This window comes from Cyprinodon tularosa, unplaced genomic scaffold (assembly GCF_016077235.1).
Source record: "Cyprinodon tularosa strain WSP-4 unplaced genomic scaffold, ASM1607723v1 ctg72, whole genome shotgun sequence".
NCBI classification, from domain to species: domain Eukaryota; kingdom Metazoa; phylum Chordata; class Actinopteri; order Cyprinodontiformes; family Cyprinodontidae; genus Cyprinodon; species Cyprinodon tularosa.
The window spans coordinates 1059429-1079687 of NW_024039474.1; the positions used below are offsets into that span (position 1 = coordinate 1059429).

The window sequence follows — 20259 nt, forward strand, 5'->3', positions numbered from 1 at the left end:
GGCAGCACAAGATGCTGCTTTTGAAATGTCACATATGCAGTAGAAGTGAGTTTCATGTACAGTAAAAGTATGTACCTCCGCTGCTCAGACTCGACCCGCAGCAGTCATTGAATTAGGAGCTGGCTGGATCATGCTGGGAAGCGACATTACTCTTTGAGAGCAGCATAATGATCACTATCAATCTCTTTATTGTCGAGTCACATTAGTAAAATATCAGGGATGGGTACGGGAAAAGGGATGGAGACTGCCGAGAGACATCCTCTGCCGTGGTGGCATGACAGTGCATTAATCACCGCGGCAGGACCCTCTCCATGGCCGGGATCAGAACTGTCAGGATAAACATGCTAATGTTTAACCCCGGAGAAAAAGCCTTGTTGGTGACCCACCATGCCGGCGGCTTTTTTTCTCTTCGGAAAACAACCATTTCAGCCATTTCATCTGAAATTCACATTTTTCCTCTCAGGCTATTTTGAAATGTCAAAGCCTATATCTCCAGTCATCTTTTTTGAAAAGAATTCAGAGCCAGACACGGAGACAAAACTGCCACTTTTTCACAATCAGTCAGGCTTAACAAAGATTTCTGGATGCGGATATCGAACTCGGTCATTTTCAATGTAATAACAAGCATGAAGGATGCTGCATTTAAAACTATAATACCACATCTTACATGCACCATGAACCAGCGGGATGAATGCTTCACGACGTTCAGAGCCATATAGGGAGAGATCCAGGGGAACTCATAACGATTTCATCCATTAACTCCATCAATCTGAGTTTGCTCCATCAGTTTTACTTAGTGTCGAATGTCTCAGCAGTCTCTGCCAGAGACTTGCTACAAGTGCCTTTGCTATGGGGGATAAATTTTGGAGGTGAAACTTTTTTTCACTCTTTACTTCTAGTATAGCAGCACACATGTCACCGCCAAGTGGTTTATGAAACCAGCCCTTCCCCAACTCCGCTACTTCCATCTAAATAATGAATACTCTGCCACTTGCAGTAATCCTCTGGCAGCCATTCCCAGAAATAGAACAAAGACAGACGGAGCACTCCTTCTCTCTCCTTCACTTTTAAAAACAAATACTGTAATGGTGATTTCCTTCCTAGAACCTGCTTTTTGAATCATACGGAGTGTCAGGGATGTGCGGCACTGTCTGCTTGCAAAAAAAAAAAAAACCTGTGAAGTGCTGAGTTATCGCTGTTATTCAACATTCTTGGCCACATCTAGGTCGCAACTTCAAAGTTTTACTTAGTACCCATTTGAAGGGAACATCAAAGCTTGGATAAGCCAGTGATTTCAAAAGGCATCAAGAGCTAACCTAAGAGGTACAGTACTGCAAAGGGCACCTATGAGCTTTCAATGATGGATGATATCAAAGAGACGAGGCAGATAAGGGAAGATGCGGGTATGTGAAATAGGTGAAAGGAGAAATAATTGGGGAAAGAGGTGAGTTTTTATTAAAGGGATCTTATATTAGATAGTATGTTTGAACTTTTCTTGAAATTTTTTCATCTGGTAGCAGAAAGAGGAGTCAGAACTGATTATTCTGGGTATACTATCCTCCTAAGTGGCCTATTATTAAGGAATAAAAAGCTACTCTCTGCTTCTTTTCCTTTTCCCGTCCGCTGCCTCTGATTATGGAAGAAGTGAAGGCGGGTAAAAGGAGGGGCTGAGGGTTTTTTTTCTGACACTTCCTATTGCAAGCAGATGTCATATTAAAGTGCAGTTAGTCAGTTTCATCAGCCAAATGCCAGCCTGAGATCCTGCCTTATGGGAAACACACACATTTATTGTAGGTATTCTATTATTCCTAGAAGAGGCTGCTTAATGCATAACATTATGCATTTACTGTAACTTGACTCTCCTGTACAAATCTATACTGTATACTATACTGTAGGCAATACAAATCTATGCCCTCTTTTTATAATCAACATCTTTACTATTTTGCTACTTCTTTACTCCTGTTAGAAAAAATACACCCCAAAAAAACGGTCACAGTGTAGTGTACCCTGGGTAACTGTACAGTGTGAAACACAGGTATGGGTCAGAAGAAAACAAGTAAGAGGAACATTTTACTACATACAGCAAAAACAAAGGGGAATTCTAAACTCTATCAGGCAAAGATTTTGCATGTAAAGAAGGCAAATTAACCAGAGCATCATGATGGGAGAGTCATTTCAGCAAGATGATTATGAGGTGTTTTTTACAAAGGTATAAAGGAATCTTATTAACCTATAAACAAAAATGAAGCAAGTTTCAATCATAACAGATGCACGTTTTATTATTTTACAACCCCAGTGCTACTAAAAAAAAACTGCTGACTAGATAATTCTATTTTTTTATTGCCTTTCACATTGAGAGTTTAACTGCAGACACTAGCAGCCACAATAAACAGTGAAATGGATCATATTATAACCACCAAAAAGCAACAAGTGTTAAATGTGACTGTATTTTCAAAAACGGTTCTAAAAGGCTAAATGGGTTTTGGAAAATGTCCACTTTGTTCAATGCATTTTAAACAAAAAGTAATTTGTGATGAGTAATAACACTAAATAAGTTGCCTTTAGTGAGTTTAACTGTTTCCTTATATAATCAGAAATGAAGACACAGGTCTGTGTATGATGGTGGTTGAGGGATGCAACTGACCTGCAGATCTATGAATACTCAACAAATTCAAAAAGTCCTGAAAATGCAGATAGGACGCATACAAACACAAAAATGAGAAGTGGTCAAATTAACATTTGTTTTACAGCCCCAGTGCCACAGATTAGCATAAATGTCCTGCTATCCTTCACAATAAAAGCTTTAATGAAAATATTATGCATTCCAAACTTAGCGTAATTACATTATTAAATCTAACTCATCCTCTGTTGTAGTATACCTATGTACCCAGACAAAATCTGAAAAATGCCACCAAAGTGGTTGGTGCTGAGACCCAGAAGCAAAGGGATAAGTGTGGGACTGAGCAGGAAATGTCTGGCTCAGTCTAGCTTAGACTTACTGGAGCTTGAAGAGTGGGCAGATCTTTTGATGTGAAGTCCTCACCCACCTCACTGATGGTTGAAAGAGGCTTGCATAGCACAGTGGGCAGAAGCCTTATCAGTTTCAGTTTTCAAGATACTGACTTTGAAATGCCTAGAGCCAGGACTGCCAAGGATTACCTGCTAAAGAGGAATATGTCTAAGTGAGTTGCATTAAATGTCTAAAGCCACCTATGATGTCAGACGCTTGTACAGGTGACCAAATTCTGCAACGCATGTTTTTTTCCCCCAGCGTTTTAGTGTTTTATTGTTATTACACTGTCACAAGTACAGAGCAACAAATTTAACTCCTTGGGAAGCACTGGAGTGCCATTGTGCAAGAGCAGTGTGCGGTTAAGGGTCTTTTTGCTCAGGGACCAAGAGTCTCCAGCAGTCTGTGGGAGAGTGTTAACCCACAACAAACCACAATATAATAAGCTAACCTTGTTAGGAATCCAGTCTGTGTGTTTTGTGTTTGTCTTCCCTCCTCCACCAGGCGGCGCCTGGTTCTGGTAGGCCTCCTCACACACCTGCGGATGTTACCTCATTAACGGAGCACTCTTAAGCTGCTGACTGCCACTACCTCGACGCCAGAGTGTTTGCCAGTTTTGAGTACTCTAGCCAAGCTGAGTTTTGCTGAGTCAAACTGAGTTTTTGTTTCCCTGAGTTTTAATCTTGCTGTTTTTTTGTCTTTGCCTCTCGGCAGGAATTCATCCTGCGAACTGGATGTTTCGGACCTTCTCTCCCCTGAAGGATTCTCTGAGCACCAAACTGAGCTGAGGATTCAAGTTTGTGGTTTGGATCAACTTTTTCCCCCAAGGATTGTTTGGGGATTCTCAATGAGCAGGGGATTCATCTCCACAATAACCCGTTCAAGTACCACAGGAAAACTAAGTGGTAGTCAGCTTCTCCGTTCACCAAGGATCAATCGCAATCTAGGTAAACCCTGTCCACCCTCCAACGAACAAGACATTCACTGGAACACCCCACACCGACTGGATTCAATCAGAGACACCTTCTTCTGGAAACGTGAGTCTGCAACCTGATTCCTCCTCTTCAAGTCAAAGACACTAATTTCCCACTGAGCCTGAACTAACCGCAGTATCTTCCCCTTTACTTTCCAGTTCCGGTTCAACAGTGTTCAGAGCAGCATCAAAGTAAAACCTGTTAAACTTTTCCCTGGTCTCTCTGTTTGGTCTACTGCATGTGGGTCAGAGCTCTAGATAAAATCATGACAACCCTAACCTTACTGTTGCAATTTTTAACACATTTTAAGCAAGTGTTGAACCCCAGTCGGCCTCCTGTGATGGTTTCTCACACTGAGCCTGGTTATGCTGAGGTTTGTTCCTTTTAAAAGGGAGTTTTCTTCTTCACTGTCGCCACAAGCATGCTCGATGTGAGGGATTGCTGAAGATTAAATGACTCGATCAGCTGGTTTTACCTAAATAGAAAATTTTAAACCAATCTGGCTTTATGATTTGGTTGAACTGTTTCTGTCTCAAGTGCCTTGAGATGACATTTGTTGTGAATTGGAGCTATACAAAACAAATGAACTGAATTGATCATATTTATGAGTGTGACTGCAGTCATTTGGACACAATAATCATGATTCTAAACTGTCATAATCTGTTTCTATTTTTAACACTTTTGTCTTTCATTAAGGCAGCAGAAAATAATTTGTTTTTTGCTCTTTCCCTGCTTTTTAGCTGCTTTTTCTAACTCACTTGAGTGAAATTGTGATGTTTAATGTAACATGTTGTTGAAGGCAGCTGTAGGAGAAGATTAGTTGTCTGACAGCAGATATAGATGCACACCAATGACTCTTAAATCATTTACAATTTTGTCATTTTAGAATTGCAAAGCAGATTAATTTCACATTGTTTGAGATTAGTTTACAGCACAGCGAGTTTAACTAGAAGCAGAACAGCCTAGTTCAACTCAAATATAGCTTCTGTTTCGATCATTTTCCAACAATGATGCCATCTGAGCTACATTCTTATCAGATCTCATATTAAATGTCAACAGAATTAGACCTAAATGAAACCTGCAAAGAGGGACAATTACCCATACAGGCATTATTGTTATCATCTCTGATCTAAAAAGCCTCAAACTTTGCCACTTTCAGAGGCCTCGATTGATCAAGTGGCTCAGTAATGACAGCTGTGAGACTGAGGGAGATTAGAAGCCTGCTCAGCTTTGACCCTGGATGTGAGAACAGTAAGGTCTGGGGAGGCTATCATAAAGTGGCTAAATGGCTTATTTCACCTCAAGCTCTTACAGCCACCCACTGGTATCACCGTTTGGATAATGATGCCAGTAAATGTCCGCAGTAAACAACTGAGGAACAAGGGCCCCAGCCTTTTTTTTTGCCTATTGACTGTACATGAGGAAAAGATGGTCATTACTGAATGAATTCCAGTCACTCCAACAAGAGAGGCGCAAAAGCACAAATGGAACCCCCCCCCCCCCACACACACACACACACACACACACACACAGCTGTGTGTCTTTAACAATTTAATAGTGCAGACAGAGATGCTCAGAAATTCAGCATCACATATAAAGCATCAGCTATTCTAGATGGAAATAAAAAAAACTAGATATAATGTTCCTTTTCTGTTGAAAAATTTGAGAGAAAAATCTTAAAATATTATGCAAACAACAGAAACATTACTGTTTGGATGCAAAGACAAACCTTTTTCACTTGAAATTTACAGTGCTGTCAAATAATCGTCGGCTTACAAACCTTTTAGGTTTAGGAAATATAGAAATTGAACAAAGCGGGTGCACAATCCTGGGAAAAGCAAGTAGTTCAGCACTGTTAGTTGTTTGGTTATGAAATTGTTTTAATTTTAGTCACAAGGATGTGTTCAAACCACAAAAAATTATCCTTTGTTTTCTTATTTCTCATATTTTTTAGGATATAGTACAGCAGATTTGCTTCTGCATGTTAATTTATTTAAACTGCTGCTGTTGGAACCTTCTTGTTAGAGTTGCTATGTCAACCACAAGCATTTTTTTGTATTTACTTTAATAACAGACTTTACTTTAAATATAATAATGCAGCCTGTCGACATAAAACCACTGCTCTTGGGTTGCCAATAACCAATAGGATAGTAGGCGTTAAATAGAAGCTTGACAGAATTACTGGGCTTATCCGCTTTTGTTGGTTTATGTGTTGCTGTCAAGAAGGCTGTTTGGCATTTGGCTGTCACCATCTGCAATGTGTTTCTTAAATCTTTAAAAAAATAAAGGTCTGTTTTGATTATATAGTGGAGTAAGGTTTTTTTTTTTTTTTTTCCACATTCTGACGTTAAATCCAAATAAACTTCTACCTTATTGGTCACAAAGGATTAAAAAAAATGTATTTACTAAATGCCAGAATGAGAATAAGTATTTTTAGACAGTTTCCTAAACTCAAAACTCTTTTTTACATTTTTTTAATGTTTGCATAATTTTATCTGCTCTAGGGCTGCAGCTAACGATTCTTTTGCAAGTTGATTAATTTGTCTATTATTTTTCTGATCAATTGATTGATAATCAGATAGCCAAAGGTACTATAAAGAAGATTTTTTTTATACGAAATTAAATCAAGTGAAACTAAAACTTTCTAACTTGAGGAGTTGACATTGACAGATGACATTTTTTTTTTCTTAAATGGAAAATGTTTATATATTTTTTAACAATTTTGATATAATTACTGCTGTAAGTGGGCTGCTCTGTCAGCTAAAGGCATCTTTTACAGTCCCTATACTCCAGTTAATGATTGATCGATTCATAATTTCAGTGATTGTTTCAATAATCGATTAATTATGATTATTCCGATTAATTGTTTCAGCCCTAATCTGCTTACATATTGAAGCCACAGACCAGTTACAGACTTGGCCAAAGGTTTTGCTCCAGATACTCTTCCTTACACTACTGGTATTCAGACCCTCATTACAGTTGAGGACTTTCAGTTTCGATTCTTGATATTTTGTTAAATCAAATTCTAAACTATATAACTTGGGTTAAATATCTATTTCTCAATCTTTAAAAAGGTCCTCATAATAATTAGTTTAACTTTTGTCCAATCCGACCTGATAGAACCAGCCTAGCTGGGCCAGGCTTCTACCTCATTATCTACCACTAATGTGGTGATATGCTTGGGGTGTTTGTTTATGTAAAGGACTCATTTATTCTAATTCAAACTTGCTGGCTGGTGATGTCAGATGTTATTTCTTTATTTTCAAATAATGTATTTTTTCATCTTGTTATCTAGTTTGTGAAGCACAGAGAGTGAGATGTATGAAAATGTTTATCTATCATAATTTTAACTTTAGAGTCAAGAAAACCAAGAAGAAATTATTTTATCATGCTTTATAAGAAGCAGCCATCAGATGTCAGGATTTCTATGTGCTGCTTCTTTGATTTTGATGGATCTGTGACAGTTTGAATTAATTCACAGTAGGAACATGAAATAATTTATTAAATCCTGAAATAATTATACGCTCTGCTAAAAATCAATATATTTAATTGAGGCCCATGTAATTAATTATCCATCCATCTTCTCATGCTTATCCATCAGGGTCATGGTTGGGCCGGTGTCTATCTCCTATCTCCTGCAGCCTGTGGGCGAGAGGAAAGGTAGACCCTCGACGGGTTACCAATGTGTCATAGGGAAATACAACCACACAAACATACACTCACACCTAAGGGGAATTTAAAGACACTGACTAACCCAACAGTCATGTTTTTGGACTATGGGAGGAAGCCAGAGTACCAGGAGAGAACCCACTCAAGCAGGAGGAGAACATGCAAACTCCATGCAGACAGACCAAATCAGAAATCAAACCCAGAACTTTCCTGTTGCGAAGCAACAGTGCTACAAACAGCACCACCATGCAGCCATATAATTAATTAAATATGTATTAAATAAATACTGTATTTACTTCCAGTTTGAATTAATTAATGAGACATCTCGGTTATTCATAATTTATGTTGTGGTAATCATCAATCATCATTCTCAATACTAAAGTGCATTGTTCTTTTCTGCAGCAAAAAAACAAAACAAGAAAAACAAAAACTTAACTTATCAAATGATGCTGCCATCATATTGGAGCACAAATAGAAAATGGCTACTCTAAATATAATAGTAGTCAGTTTGAACAAACAATCTGATTTAAGAATAAATTAAACCGAAGGGCATTTCTGTAATCATCAAAGGTTTGCCCCTAGGGGAAATCTATTTCTGCCATCCCTTTTGGAGTAATGCCTTCCTCCCCACTGAGTGGTGTCAAAAGTCATTTCACAGTTTTAAAAACTTGTGACCTTTTCAAGTAGGTGAGCTGTACATTCCTGCCCTTATATCCATGCCAGGACCGCAACACAAAAGAGATAACCTTTAAAGCCTACCTCTGTTAAGGTTAAAGTTATGGAACAGGTTTCATTTTCTGAGTTATGCGTTACTAATAAGTTTCTTGTATGCAGCAGTCATAAAAAGTTTGATAATCCTCAAAAAAATTCTAAAGTTCCTTGTTCTTACAGAGGTACTTTTGTTAAGAATATAATTCACATGGTAGAAAACAGCTGAATAGAGAGAACCGGATGTCTTTTTCTCTATTTTTTTCCAAATGTTCAAGCTGAAAATGAGATAAGAGGAGAAAAAAAAATCTCTAGCAGCCACTGGAGCTGAGGTAAAAAAATAACCCAGATAATATTAGAACTAGGAAAAACTAGTTATTTCAAATAATAGTTATCAGTCTCATACTTCATAAATGCCTTCTTTAAAATACAGAATATTAATTACAATGGAACAAGACAAATGGTTTTCTTCCTCATTTCACTTAACGTTTTCCCCGAAGACAGTGTCTTAAGCTTTCAGTGTGCCGATTTCTGACCCTTGTGATTTGACAAAGCTTTAATTGAAAACAAGAAATCACCGTCTCCCAAAGCACTCAGGGACAATTTTTCACTGATGGGCTCTTGAAAAAACCCCCCTCTGAGATTACTTTAGAGTCGGAAGTGAAGATGATTTGGGCAAAAAGTAATGTCAGCTTTGCCTCCTGAGGAATCAAGGAGAAGCATTTGCTCCACTTTTCAATTTGTCATATAATCACGCATCTGGCAGGCTAATCAAAATGTATAGAAAAAGAGGATTGCTTCTACCATACACTGATCTATTTCTGCATCAGGTGTCATTTAAAGGGAAAATATGTACATACATATATATATGTAATATACCTTTAAGTTTAAGTAGTTTATCCTGTTTACCTTTAAAGCAGGTGTTATTTACAGAACACAAAGGGGAACATCAGCATTATGAAATAAAGTTAGCTGTACCTTAGTAGTGCTCTTAAGCTGCTGTTTAGGGATTCATGGGACCTGTTTAGGTTTCTCAGCAGACTGTAATTCCGAGTTATACGATGGGAAGGTCGGGCTCTGCCAAGGAGAGCGCTCCTCGTTCAGATATTACATAAATTAAACAACAGTTCATCCTGTCATTACATAAATAATGAAACAGTTTATCCAGAAAACTGCACCATGATGCACAAAAGCCTCTGTTGATGAAGGCTCTCAGTAGCATTGAGGTCAGAAAGAGTATTTGCCTGGAAGACAAGGAGCAGAAAGATACTAGAAGAGTTGCTGGGTGACATTAAGAATAAGCCTTTAAATCTGGTATTAATATCCGAGTCCAGAGGTTGTAATTTACAGAAGGCAACAACAACAAATCAAAGGCTAAGTTAAGGATTTACAATTCCCCAGCCAACTGTGATTGATGATACTCAAGCTATCATTTATTTACTGATTGCACATGTGCTGAATGATTCCATAAAAGCTTTAGCTCAGCAGCAGCATGTATGTAGATATATTTTCCGCTGTCTACTGGGACATAAAGCTACTCTTTCACAGTAATTATTGCTGATATGTAAGAAGACGGCCGCATGACAATACGCCCACATCTTTCAGTACAGTGCTACCCCCTTTCATTTACTAAACAACCACATAAGCAAATATAAATCTGTACAACAAAACGGCCATTTTAACAACTCACCTCAGAGCAGGACAATAGCAGCGCGAAAACTCCGAAAAAGCATTGCCAGTAGAGAGGAGGGACATTGCATTTACCTGCTCTTATTTACCTGTCACCTCTGAAAGCATGTGGGACTGCAACTGCATGACCCTTTTTGGAGCATGCAGACTTATTTCTTTTGCTGATGTATCTGGTCTGCTTACGTTGGCCACCACTCACCACACACCAATTACTCTATGTCTTTGCAGCTAGTGGTCTGCTAAGCACTTCAATTCATCTCTGTCTCCCAGGCCATGACGTCAGCCCAAAATGATTAATCAAAGACAAGTCGACATCAGAAAAGCAACACCTACGGGGAGTCCGATTGCATGCATTAGCTATAATGCACCCTGTATTTCCTATGATAATGAGAGGGAGGGGGGTTTCTAATTGGAGAAGCAGTTTTTTTTAAAGAATAAGATAGAAGTAGAAGAATTAACTTGTATCACTCCAAAGCAGGTTTGAAAGAGTTTCAGCTATTCTCTACTCACATGTATATATGTCAACAGATAGATATGTAGAAATTTAATTTTTTATTCATTTTTTTCCCCCAGCACCAAGGAGTTCTGCTGATGTATCTTAAAGGGAAATTTCTTTAGCGAACATATTTGGCAGAAATCTTTTAAGGGTGGCATCAAGTAACTCAACCCCATTTCAAATCCCAATCTGCATTACCTTCTTCCATAATGCAAATATTTCTGAGCATAGCGACCTAATTTAGGGCCATGTGCAGGATGCAGTGATATTAGAGTACACGTGTTAGGCTGCAGTGCCATTCTAAGCACAACACACCACCCCCACATAAGAAAATCCACAAGGGGAATGAAAAGAATACAATAGACAGTAGATTTCTGCTGTAACAATAAGGCCTGGGTTAGAGAAGGGCTGCTGCTGCTGCACAGCCTGCTAATGCATTAAACATTATTTCTCCACATCCAAGTTGTTGACAGATGCGGTTCAGGTTCAGCTCCACAATTGTTAGAACACGTGTTTAGAAAAAAAAAAGGAGTAGAAAATAAGATGCAGCAAACAGTAATGTAGTATAGATCAATATTTAAATACATTTAATGTCTGTTTGTATCAATATGGATTTTAGAGAACTTGAGTGAGTGCTGAGTTACCTTGAAGAATCACTGTAGCTGTTCCCCTCTGAAGCTTTACTGCATTAACGTCCACTTCTCTGGCTGCGATGCTGCTTTGTTTTGGCTTTCCTAAAGCTCTGGATCTCCTCCTCTTCCCACAGCTGCTGCACAAGCCACGGGCTGCACAAGAACACTATCGCTCTGACACATGGATGGCACTCAAGCGAAGTCAAAGGGGTTAAAACCTAGTGGACCGGAAAGTCACACCAGCATCGTTCTAGTTGCCAGCCGCTGCTGCCGCACTCTCCCTCAGCTCTCTAACACCTCCTCCCTCTCTTTCTTCTTTCCCTTTTAAAAAAAAAAAAACTCCACCGATCTTGTGGGCTACTCCCCCTTCTCGTGTGAGATGGTAGACAAGCGCACCGGGCGATTTGCACCACTCTATCATGGATCGTGTAACGCTGTCTGGCTGTAGCGGCGGTCACAGATGATAGACTGTGGAGGTTTGCGTGTGTGTTTACCCCCTTAAAAAAAGCAGCAGCAGTGGAGAAAGGAGGCAAAACACTGGGAGCCTCCTGTGCAGCACGAAAGCAGGGAAAACCCTTCAAGAAATATCATGAACCAAAGTGAAGAGTTGTGTCTAAAACATGTTGATCTTCATTCATGGGGAGAATGCCAGACAGCTGACTGGAAATCCTTATGTAAAGGTTTTAGATGTCTGTTCAAGGTAATGTTTTCTGATCATGTGTGCTCTATTGCCTTCGATAGAAAGGATATTTTCGAATCTGCTGCAGACAGAAATTAACCAGAGATGTTAAAATGCTTCAATAGTATGATAAAACCTGCATAATTTTAAAAGAACAATGAGGTCATCAAAAATGACTCAACACTGTCACATTTCCACACCATGATGGAACAAAGTATGATAAATCTATCCAATCTTGTTGATTAAACTAATATTGCTGACTGTTTATTCAAGTATGTTTTACAAATTGGTAAATGTTTGGATATAAACTTTTTTTTTATCCTACATGAAATATATATATGTATCTGAATTAAATGTGATTTGTTCTCTAGTAATTTAATTAAATCAAATGACTTAGTTTAATATATGATATTCATAGAGTTTAATTGCACAACTGGCAACATGTTTTAAAGCATTAAAGCTGCAGTCTGTAACAGTGAGAAGAGAGCAGACTTCGACTGAAAATTTGAAGAAAAACAGGTTTCACGCCACTCCCCACCCTCTCTGCTTCACTCATGCCCCACCTCCAAGCTCCACCCCTCTCACAGCATCTGTGCGGCTACCGCATGCGACCAGAAGGGGGGTGGGGGGGGGTGGGGGGTTACATTGGCGCCTTGATTTTACGTTATTACATCATGTTCTACTCACCCTTATTAGTTTTGTGTAATTTGGAGCTGTTCTGAAGATATTCGGTTATTTGGCACAAACTAAACTGTTCATAATCTATACTTTATCGTAAGCCAGCATTCATAACATGTAGGCGAATCACTGTCCACCAGACATTTGCGGTTATATTTCTTATATTTATATTTTTTTTAAACAAAGCGGAGTGTGTATGACGTCATCTGCGCGCGCCGGCTACCATTCATTCATCCTGTCCGCTGAACTGCTGCTAGTTTTCCTCACATGCCTGGAAGATGTCTAGTGCTACTACCACAGATGATCTCGCTCTCTAAATAGAATTGAATGATTCAGATTAGCTAGCCGAATGAATGGAAGGAGTAGAGCTTAGCCACCTGTGGCCCGGGCTGCCTGGCACAACTCCAGTCCGGCGTGCAGATGACATCATACACGCACCGCTTTGTTTTAAAAAGATATAAATATAAAAAATATACCCGCAGATGTCTGGGGGACAGTGATTCTCCTACATGTTATGAATGCTGGTATACCATTAATAATAAATTAAAAACAGTTTAGTTTGTGCCTTCAACTTGTTACCCATTGGAAGACTTGGATTACAAAACCGAATATCTTTAGAACGGCTCCAAATGACACAAAACTAATATGGGTGAGTAGAACATGATGTAATAACGTAAAATTAAGGGGCCAATGTAAAAATAAAAAAGGTGTTCCCCTTTAAGCATCGAGTAGAACTGTTGTGCATAGGTGCTAAGCTTTATTTGAAATGAGTAAAAAAGTAAAAAAAAAAAACTGAAATGAGAAATAGAAACCAATGCACACTGGGCTATCCACAACAGCTATGTGGTGATCAATGGTTTGTTACTGTTGGAAACGCAAAATCAATTTAATTCTGGAACAACTGCACTGGAGAAGATGATGTAACTAAAAGTGCACCACTCACATAGCAAACAGAATAAAACAAAAATGAATATATATGAAATATTGTGAGTGTGATGGCAGACAGTATGGCATAAACTTTAGACAGAAACTATTGAAAACTATTCATTAAATGTTATGCACTTTTAACTGGAAAAACAGGGCTTTCATTTCTTCCTTATGGAAGTTTTTTTTTGCTTCCACATTGCTGTAAACAGAAAAACTACAGCTCAACTTGTAAACTCAACTTGCACTGACTATTTTATAGTGTGCCGTTTCAGGATAAAGAATGCTGCAGTTTAGAGATGTTTTTCTCAGTTTTTCACACCTTATATATTCCATCCTAGATAAATTTTGTATAAAATACAAATAAAGCAGTGAGGAGATAAACTTTTTGAGGCAGATGAATACTAAGTGACAATCCCAAATACACTAAACATACTTTGTTTAGCAGAGAAGTAAAATAAAGTTGCTCCAGCCTTCAGTTTGGCAGGTTTGATCAGATTCTTTACTGTTAATGATTTAAACAATATACTTTGTCTGTATTACAGAAGCTAGTTATCACCTATATAAATATTTAAATAAAAACAAAATTAATATTTTACACCAGATCACTGTTAAATGGTACAGACAATAATGGTACTCCTTTCAGACAATCTTATCTTGTATCCCAATGCAAACCTTTCCATAAATGTAAATATATAAATGTTTTAATTTCTATGCATAAAAAGTAAAAAGAACATGTTTAATCAAGATAGCCTTCCTGTGTTTGTTTCATCCTCAGCTGATAAAGAGAGGTCTTTGAGACCGAACTGCCAAACACTAGGGAATGTGTTGGGAGGATGATGAAAATAAAATAAAAAAAAAGCCAGGATGAAATTTTTAAAGCATCAATTAAAAACATCCTGTATTGTTTTATTTTGTTTGTTTGCTTTTAAAGAAATGCTGAAATATTGGGCATATTATTTTTAATAAACACTCAAAGAAATGTACAATCTCTGTTTTCCAAAATAGCCCATACCAGATGGAAATGTTTTTTTAAACTTTACTCCATGTTTTAAAGACAAGCAATTGGAACAGAATAAATCAAGATATTGTGACATTTACTCACGTATATATATATATATATATATATATATATATATATATATATATATATATATATATATATATATATATATATATATATATATATATATATACACACCTTCATACACACCTTGGACCTTCACACATATAAATATGTGTGAAGGTCCAATTAGTCTTGTTAAATCCCTATGTTGTTACCTCTCTTTCATCGGAACCATCCTTCCCTTTTTAGAGCCAACTTTTAAGGTTTGGTTTTCGAGGCACAAATGAGATAAACCCTCATGCAACATCAAGGTTATTTCTTAAAAGATTAAAAAGCTCCTTCCCCACTACTGATGTATCTGCCTTCAAAATAATCATTTTAAGAAGAAGAAACTCTACAGCACTGGCTGTGTAATTACTGTGCGCTTGGATCAATAATTACTTGAACATCTAAAGTGATGGTGCTTCCAGATATGCTAGTGGGAATGTCTTGTTCTTTTCATTGAAACATAAGTAATATGACCTCTATGACCATTGCTAATTTGTAATTCTAAAAAGATATTCAGTGTGAATATGTTGCTAATTATTGTCTCCACTATCTGATGTCCAGTAAGACCGACGTGATAATGTGATTAATTATAGCTACACATTGAGAAAAAGAAGGCGATGTATTTTGATGGTTAGATATTACAAACATTTCTCAATTGTTGGGCTTTTTCCAGGATCTAAAACTATTCACACCTTTGATCAGGGTTCCATCATGAAAGAATTTAGCAAGCATAGAGAACAGTGAAATTGAAATCTGTGAAAACCCTGAACCTAAAACCTTTACTCAGTATACAATACTGTCATTATGTTGGCATTGACGACTGGCTTAATTACTCTTTTCATTCACATATCTAATTTGGCCTGGTTTCTCATAACCCCATCATCTGATCAACCTGCTCCTGCCTCTATTTAAGCTACTTGCATCCAGTCATCAGAGCCTGATTATTCTTGCTTTCTTTAGCCAGTGGTGAGTGTTTTTAGCATACCTGAGTGTTTCTGATTTCTTGATCCCGACCTGTTCTGCCTCTCAACCACTGAGCCCGCCTGTTCCCGTCTGAGCGGTTTGCCTGAACTGTCTTTGGACTCCTGGAGCTCTGAGTCTGCCTGTTCCTTTTCTGATCTGTTTGCCGCACATGTGCAGATGCTGCATCTTGGACACTCTTGGCGGCACATGCGCATCTTGTCGGCAGCCAACCGGCTTGATCCTACCTCGTTCTCTGGCTATGGACTGAACTTGTAAACCAGTGACTCAAGTTTATAATCTTCCTCCATTAGATTTACCTGGTCACTAACCTGTGTTTCCTTTCTCCAGAGTTTCCTACATCAGACACACTAGCACCATTTATTTTAATAAATGCTTTTTGAGTAAACCCACTGTCTGGCTTGCCTGAATACTGGGTCATTCTGTTCTGAATTGTGACAAATACATAAAACTTTAAAATTAAAGAGGATGTAAATGATTTTTCACTATTTCTACTTGTATTTTGTCACCCACTAACTAGAGAGACCTTTTCTACATGTTTGCTGTGTGTTATACATGGCTTGCAAAAAAATACATATAATTTTTTTTTATGGCTTTCATTCAACATGGCTTTTTCTTGACCCACTGGAGAGACCATGTTTTTCAAGTACATAACTAACATCTAACAGATTTCCTACTTCCTAAGTTGGAGGAGCTGTGGAAATCCACATCTTGAACTTGGAAGAGGTGTCTTTGCTTCTTCTCTGATTACTGTTGGGCTTGTCTGATTTGCCTTTTTAGGTGGAAAAACATCTGGTGGTAGCTTTGTAGTTCTGCCATACACTACAATTTCAGATAATGGATATAGCCGAGCTGTGGGAGATTCATAAAATTTGACATATTGTTTCATAGCTTTACATTTCTGTAAAACTTGTTCGGGAGCTATCACTCTGTTACTTGGTCTTCATAATATTGATGTCCTCTAACACTCCTCTGAGGCTTTTACACCACAGCTTTATTTAAACTGAGATTGAATTACCCACAGCGGGACTCTCTCATTAATTAAGACTTACAAAGACAGTTGGTTGCACTCAATTTTACATAGGGGTATTAAAGTTAAAGTGAATACGGTACAAATGCAAATTAGACAATTTAGAAAACAATGTAAACTTTTCCTTATACCTTACAATTGGTATTGCATTCATTAAAAGGTGTCATTACCCAGAAATCTGACTTTTTTATGTTAAATGTATGAATTAGTTTTGGACTTCAGTTTAAACCTACAAGAGAATTTGCAGTGCGAAAGCGTTTTTTTTTTTTTGTTGGTGTGAGTCGTTGTTCAAATCAAAAAGCAAACAGGGCTCTCCACAGTGCAATTTTAGTTATTCTCTTTGATTTATGCAGTTTGTGGAAGAATACAAACTTTATCACACCTTGCTTTAATCATGCCCGTCGCTATTCCACCAAAAAGCGAGACTGTAACAATCAGGGAATCACCTGCAGACAGTCAGTAAGAGTTGCTGCTTGTGTAACTTTTTGCATGTTGTGTAATAGACCGTGAGAAAACCAGGTGCAAATATGGTAACACTTCATCCACAAGAATGTGCATATTCTATTGCATACCTCTGCAAGAAAAAAAGGGATGAAAAGAATTTCAGAATGAGCTCTTTTTTCCATCCATCCATCTTCTCCCATTTATTCCGTCAGTGCCACTATGGGGCACTGCTTTCTCTAGAAGTCTAAGAGATAGAGGCAGGGTACATCCTGGAGAGAACGCCAGTCTATCGCAGGGCAACACAGAGACTTACAACTAGTGTTGTGCCAATGCCATTTTTTGGCCCCGATACGATACCCGATACCTGGCTGTGCAGTATCGGCCAATACCGATACCATAATGTAAAATAATTGTCATCATGGCTTTGTCAAGCTGCTGCCTTTAGGAAAAAAATCTAATACAAAGTGAATCCAGATGAACGTTTTATTGCCTACTTTTTATTAAAAAAATCTACTGGATAATAAAAATAAAAAGTTTTTATTGCCTACCAGGAGTGGACAACAATAGTTGAATACATTTATGGCTCTCAAAATGGTATCGGTGCCCTATTTGTTGGTACTCGCCGATACCGATACCACCATTTTAGGGCAGTATCGGGGCCCCGTCCGATACTGGTATAGGTATCGGTGCAACATTACTTACAACCATGCATGCACACACACACTCACACCTAAGGACAATTTAGAGATGCCAACCAACCTGACGGTCATTTTTGTGGACTGCAGGAGAAATCAAACATTTAGCTTTCCTGCAGCAAGAAGCTAACTCTTCCATGTATTTTTTTTTTTTTTTTACCTAACATGATAAAATAAGTAATTAGATACAATTTTAAAAGGATTTTATATGTAATATACCAGATATTAACTCCTTTAAATATAATAGTGAAGGAATAACAACACATTTCTACTATAAATATAGACATAAAAAATCTAACAGAGGATATAACGCCCATAACATACCCTTTGTAGTCTGATAAAATTGAGGTATAAACTTTTAGGTTTGGTTTTCCAATATTTCACTTTTCCTTTAGAAAATATTTCTGGGGAACACAAATTAATTTAAATAAACTGACAATCGCCAATTTTTTGGTCAGAATAGATAGTTTTTTAAACTATTACTGTTAATATGTTATTTCCTTCCATGGATATAAAGTATAACAATTTAAAGCAAATGATTAAATGGCTATTATTCTTCTGTAGTGGAAATATATGATGTTCTCTTTGGCCAGCTAATTAGGCAAGCTCATCTTTCTGGTTTGTCGGACTTAGAAGTTAAATGTGTGTATTTGGAAAACAACGGTCCAAAAAATACAATACCAGATTTGCGTAGTCTTGTTTTTCTAAGAAAGATCAGTGATTTCTTATGCACAGCTGTTTTCCTGTATACCCATAATTAAGGTGTGCAATGAACCATGATATCAACAGTTTTATACGTTATCACAGTAGGCATATGCAAATGTGAATTTTGACTTACTTCAGTTGTTTCATTCAGGAATCTGCTTCTGCTGATATGAATTAAATAAGGCAGGCAGTGCAGCAGTGCATCATGTCTTTATGGTAGGATCAATTGAGCATTTCATTTTTAGAAATTATGGCGTGAAGATGGAGCTCTGTAATAATCCCCTTTTGTTAACGGCCAGCAAATAAAACAGCACAAGGCATGATAAGAACCCATTGAAGGTGGACATCAAAAGTGATGCCTCTAGGGTTTAAGAACAAGCAAAGCTTCTTTGACATTTCCCTGGTGCAGCCACGCATTGCCTCAAAGGGGTTTGGTCATGCCTGAAGTTCAAGTTAAAAAATAGTTTAAAGTTTGGACTGGGGTTCTTGATTACAAGAACTGCCCTAGTTCTGCACCGCATGAGTGAAAACTTGAGTGACTTGTCCAAATTATTTTATTCATCTCCCATCGCGAGGATAATGTAATGAGACTCTGTAAGAGAGGCTATTTTAAGGTGGAAATATTTCTACATTAGTCATTTTGGAACACCTTGGAGAAAACGTCAATTTAAAATCCTTTGGGAATAGTCAACGGCCTCATTATAGTCCCAAGGGGTCTGCCTTAGTAAGGTGGAGGACTTAAAACTAGGTGCAGTCAAGTGGGAAAGTCAGTATTTTATTCAGAGTCTCAAACTGCAGGGAAAATGTTCAGTAATCGTTTTGGCCTAGTATTTCAGCTTGTTTGGCCATATTATTCTTTGTTTACAAAAGGACACAATGTAAAGTTGGAGTGCAACATGCAGAGGATTTGGTTTGGAAAGCAGCAATTAGAGTAACTGAAGGGATGGTGAAGCAAGTTTACCCCCCGACCACCACTTTTCACTTCAACAGCATGCTCAGACATAAAGCACAGGAGAAGAAGGGGAAAGAAAAATACCATCTGCACTGGCAAAGATGTTGCAGTAAGTTAACAATATAGGTAAAAGGATAGAATTTCTCCACATAATATGCCTAAATCCATGGCTGAAGGGAAAATGGACTTTTATTTCTCCTAAAGATCTGTTACTCAATGGTTGCTATTCATGCAACTCTCAGTTTTGACAGGCCAAAGCTGTCTAAAGGTAGCCAGTTTCTGGGAAAAAGATGGGCGGGGAGGGGGAGAAGGTCTCAGCCTATGGTTTAAGTCCAGCTGGTCTTTAGAATATAGATTATTTGTTACTTTGGCAAGTCTCTCGCTCCATAGGGGGCTGGACTGGGTGTCCAGCTTTAGTAGACTCCCCACCGAGACCCCTGCATGAGAGGACGCTGAGAACCCCCTCGGTTCTTAAGGCTAAATAACGGTGAACGTGGCGGATGTTTCCCACATCAGTGCCATACATCAGGGTGGGGGAAAATAGCATGAAGAGCAAAAAGGGTAGTGAAGAGGGGGAAGGAGAGTGGGTTGGCAGGGGCTTGGGTTGAGGGACACTGAAGAAGAAGTAGGAGCAACAACTGTGAGTTTGGAAGAGCTCAGACATTGTATTACTGCCAATCATAGTGCATGCTCTGTCACTAGAAAAGGAAAGAGAAAAAAAGAGAAATAAGCCAGGGAGTGTCAGTGTGCAGTAGATTTACCTTTGAAAAAATTCAGAGAGTCAGGGGCAATAATAGGTAGCCAAATGACAGCTCTGTGCTGCTATACCCCCAACTAAAGTTAACCAGAGGTCCTTCTGTCGAGTGCCAGCAGCAGACA

General features: G+C 38.2%; 1 protein-coding gene across 7 annotated transcripts in view; it reads right to left on the minus strand.

The window, feature by feature from the left end:
• Nucleotides 1–20259, minus strand: part of si:dkey-237h12.3 (teneurin-3) — a 221607-nt gene that overhangs the window by 156642 nt on the left and 44706 nt on the right. The gene's annotated exons all lie outside the window — the stretch shown is intronic.